We start from the raw sequence: 5,035 nt of genomic DNA, 5'->3' as shown, positions 1-5,035 counted from the left end.
TTAATTGTTTTATCTGAAGAGGTGGTCATAATTAGAGCTTGACAGATGTATTCATTGCTTTGTTTGTGGTCACATTATGACTTCTTGCGGATCATAAATCTTCTCTTTGTTTAGGACACAATGGAATTGCTATAAAGCATCCTTTATCCTTTAATTGTTAATTTAATTGTTTGAACTATCAAAGCAAATACATGACAAACTGAGCCTTCATAAAAGATTACAAGCCATGTGATTTTATTTCCTTTAATTGGAATTGGTAATTAAACAATAAGATCAAGATTACATTAAAACACATCATTCTTTTTTATTGGTCTAATCTCTAAAATTTAGGGATTTTAAGTTGGCAGTATCAGTCGTGTAATGTTGGTTGCCTAAACTCGACGGTCACGTGGCTTGCAATCATTTATGAAGGTTCTGAATATCACAGTAATTAGAAAAAAATATAAATTAAAAATACAAACGGATCTAACTTTTATTAAAAAAACAAAAGTTTGTATTATATCTTCGAAATTAAAACAGTGATTTTTTTTATATATACTTCTTTGAAACAGCATGAAAATTTCCTAAAATTTTGGTCTTTACCATTTTTTCGTAGACAGAAATTTAAAAAAGGTAAGTAAATAGAATGTTATTTGAATGACAGCACCCCAGATTTCAGAGGTAAATTGAACGTTAAATTTAACTGAAATAGTTCTAAAAAGTGATCAAGAATTAAACAATAAAATTATAAAAATAAAATAAATTGGCAGGAATAAAGTGCGAATTGTTTTCAGAAACTATGATGCGGTCAGTAAATTAATATCTTTTTTACGCTGACTCAACAGAAATATGCAGCAAATTTTATCATTAAATAATTTAAATACCTACAAATAACGTGTAGATGAATATAATCTCGTAACTTCCCATTTTCTAAAATCAAATTTATTTAATAAAATATTATAAAATGTGGTAAATATGATAATATTTTCTTTAATATACCTAGATTTTTACATTCATTCGATTTGTTCTTTATACACTTCATATTATTTTTTCTTTACAAACAGACGCAATAGAAAAATACAAAGCCACATTAATAGATAAACAATATTGTTCCAACCACTGAAATATATTAGCTAGACCTTTTTGCATAAAGTAACAATCAGACAATGATTCAATTCTTTTGTAAATTTTAAAATCATCTGCAAATAACTCACAGTATAAATATACATACAAAAATAATGGTCCCAAATCGGATTCTTGTGGTACCCCAGACAATGTGAAAGATTTAAAAGATTATGCGCCTCTATAGATGACATACTGTTCTTGATTTAGTAAATAAGACACATAATTCTAGTAAATTACTTATAAAAAAATTATTTAATAAAGTTTTCTCATCAGTATATGTGATTAAGTTAACCATTACGAATTCTCCTAAACTTTTTCCTAATCTTTCCTTTTTATACATGAAATTGTTTCTTGTTATACCATTGCAGATAAGTTCTTTTTCTAAAAACAGCAAATGGTAGACATTTATTTAAAACTTCGTAAACATTTTGTGAATTATACATGTCCTTCCAAATCCAATATTTTTAGGTAATAAGTAGTACATTTAAAAATAACACCGGCACACAAAGAAAGGCTTTATGTAATTTGACGTGCTGATTCCGAATCTGAAGTTCGTTTAGCTCAAACACCCCAAAATTTTGAGTAATTTGCCAAAAAATAGTGAAAAATCGCCGAAAATTACGTTAGTGAGCGCAAAATCGCAAAATAATAGCGAAAAATCACCAAAAATAGTGAAAAATCGCAAAAAAATTCGAAATTATTTTTTCTAATCTTGATCAAATGTGTTTCTTATGTTACGCTGAATTCGTGTTTGAAGTTTATTAGCTGTATCCCCCCCCACAGTTTAAAAAAAACGCAAACAATTATATTAATGAGAGTGAGAAAAATTAGAAAGATTTTTTCTAGATTGTATCAAGTGCTCTTCTCATAAATTTCGAATGGAGTCGAATTTGAATCTAAAATCTGTTGAGCCTCATTATCCAAAAATGTTGCAAAACTCGCAAAATATAGCAAATATAATGGAAATAGTGAATCCCAAAAAATCTTGAATAAATGTCATGGATATGAATTACTTCCAAATAAATTCAACGGACTTCAAGTCAGGCTTTATTTGATGTTGCGCTTACACTTTTCTTCTCTTGTAGCGAACTCTTTTCTCATCGAATGATCTATGTAGCGGGTTGCTTTTTCTTCCGTCTATTCTGATTCGTTTCTCTCTTCAGTGTCCAACAGAAATCTGCCATCATGTCGACATCCCGTCTTTCTTGGTATCGATTCTCCATTTCACTTGAATCTTGATGTAATCTTTCTCCTTGTTTTTCACTGTAGTCTCCAAGGTTTTGAAGAAAATAGTCAAGGTGAGAGTGTAGGAAGTGCAATTTAAGATTCACCAAGCAACCTAACTGTTTGAAATTTTTCAACATCTCTTCAATAAAATTTTCATAATCCGCAATCTTCTCATTTCCTAAAAGGTTCCGAGAGATATTTTTGAAACTTTGTCATGTTCCTTTTTCAGTATCATTTGTCCTTGTAATGAAATTTTCGTTTCGAAAAAGAGTACGAATTTGAGGACGTATAAAAACATCTTCTTTCAATTTCGCATCACTTATCGTTGGGAACTTCTCTCCTAAATATTGAAAACAGTCACCGTCTTGTTCCAGAGCTTTGACAAGCTGCTTCAAGAGACCAAGCCTGATATGAAAAGGTGGTACTAGAGGGTTCAATGAGTGGTCTATGTATGATGTTCCTCAACCCTGGACGAAACTCCGTTGGCCACTTTCTGAACGAGTGATTATTCCTATCCCTGCTATCCCATAAACATAAGAAGCAGAGATACTTTGTGAAACCTGATTTGCTGGCCCAGGATCATGGTTGACATTTTTAGATCACCGCAAATCTCTGCAAATTCTCGTAAGTCTCTTTGAACTTCGTTGAGTGAACTATTGGAATAGGTGAACATAGGTGACTTCGTTTTAAAGAATCATGAGAGTCTCTACACTTCGTCCTTATTTTTCGCTATTTTCGTTGATTTTTCGTTATTATTTTGCGATTTGGGTTCAACGCATCAAAATACATAAAAAACCCAGTTGTCTAAGTTCAGAATAAATTTTTTCGATTCTTTTTGCGCTGCAGGCGATTTTTCACTATTTTTTGTCAATTACTCAAAATTTTGGGAGTGTTTGAGCTAAACGGACTTCAAATTCGGATTCAGCAAGTCAAATTAAAGAGAATTTTTTAAACTCCTACAAATTTTACTCTTATTTTTTGTCGCATCTCGAACGGATAAAAACTGGGGAGAGTCAAATAAAATTTTGCTAATTAAATATTATAATGCAAGATTTAGAGTAATTTAAAATTTCATGTTCATTATTTCTAATATTTCAAAATTCAAACCTCCCCTCCAGCCTATAAATCACTGTCCCATGTCGACTGCGATGCGAACGTCGACGAGTGCAACAACTCAAATCCATAAATACAAACTAATTAGTATAAAAGGGCCAAGAACTGGTCACTATCATAAACCGTTTCCTTTCGATAACAGAAAAACCTAGCGTATTGCAGCAGAAGAGCAGTTTTCGACTACGATCGTGCGAGTTTTGCGGAACACCTCGTCGGTGGCGGTTCAGCCCGATCAATAAAGTTAGTAGGCCATGGGGGCGGTAAAGTCGGCGGAGAAATATTTGGCATGCGGTTGACGGACAGTTTGGCACTTCTTCCTGTGCGAAGTCGTACTTGGTGGTAGAGAGTAGTATGTTAAACTTATAAGTTTGTAAATAAACTGCGATGAGTGCTGTGTGGTAGCGTCATATCGACGTTTATGGCACAACCGCTTAGATAGGTGAGAATTTTTTTTCAGTAAAAACAGCAAAATTTTGTCTCTATAAGATCATGTCTAAATTTAAGTTTAGTAGTTTAAGGTGGTCGTGAAGAATTAATAAACTAATCAATTGTTTCTGTCATCGATTCAAATATTTTATTTAAAAATTAATGGTGTTGCTGTACGTTTTATTTAACTTTCCTAAAATTATATCTAACTATGATCGATATCTATTATAAGAAATAAGTTTTTAGAGTGTAAGTTATTCCTGCCTTATTATTTAGTTGCCTTTTGTATCTGCAATTAATTATTCCTAGAGAGACATGTTAATGGCATGGTGTGATAAAATTTAAAGAAAATAGATTAAAAGTAGTAACATAGAGTGCTGGTGAATAGCTTTAAATTTTTATGATAATGCCAGATTACTTTTTATTTAAGAATATTGCACGAATTTTCATTTTTAAACATTTGCACAGAAAACAAAAAATAACCTTATATTGTTCTAAACGGATTATAAATATTTATAATTGAAAACACTAATCTTTCTGTAATTAATTAATATTATGCCTCCTAAATAACCAGTTGTGGAGATATGAACAACCACAAATTTTCGTTACATGAGACAATATAGAAGTAGTGGCCAAAATAAGTAGATTGAGCCGAATATGTCTTATGAAAATGTTGCTGGTTTCAAAGATACAAGATGTTTGAATTTTATTTTGAAATTTCTCAATAATTTTGAAATCTGTCAGAGTATGAACAAAAAAATTAGCACTATTATGTTTTTTGACATTACAAATAAGAATTTTCAACTAATTTTGGCGTTGCTTATATAGGGCGTCAGTTGTACCCTATTCCTTCGATGAATAGAGGATTTTTTTTTGTTTACAATTACGGACATTGTGTATTGAAAATATGAAAGTACGTCCTTCGTTTCATAAAAAAGTTACCCTTGTTCGTTTTCGATATCACTCTTGGTTATCGAGATATTTGCATATACAAATTTCAAAGCATTTCCTTTTTAAACAACTTTTAATCCTTAAATTAAACTAATTCATTTGAAATAGAGTTTATCCAGATCGACGGATAGGCCGGTCAGGACCAGTGTCCTGGCCGCCTAGATCACCAGATTTTAATCCTTTGGATTTCTACTTCTGGGTGACTTGAAAAGAC

This window comes from Anoplophora glabripennis, unplaced genomic scaffold (genome assembly GCF_000390285.2).
Source record: "Anoplophora glabripennis isolate ALB-LARVAE unplaced genomic scaffold, Agla_2.0 scaffold328, whole genome shotgun sequence".
NCBI lineage: Eukaryota > Metazoa > Arthropoda > Insecta > Coleoptera > Cerambycidae > Anoplophora > Anoplophora glabripennis.
The sequence above is the reverse complement of the archived record's forward strand: the minus strand, read 5'-3'. Positions refer to the sequence as shown.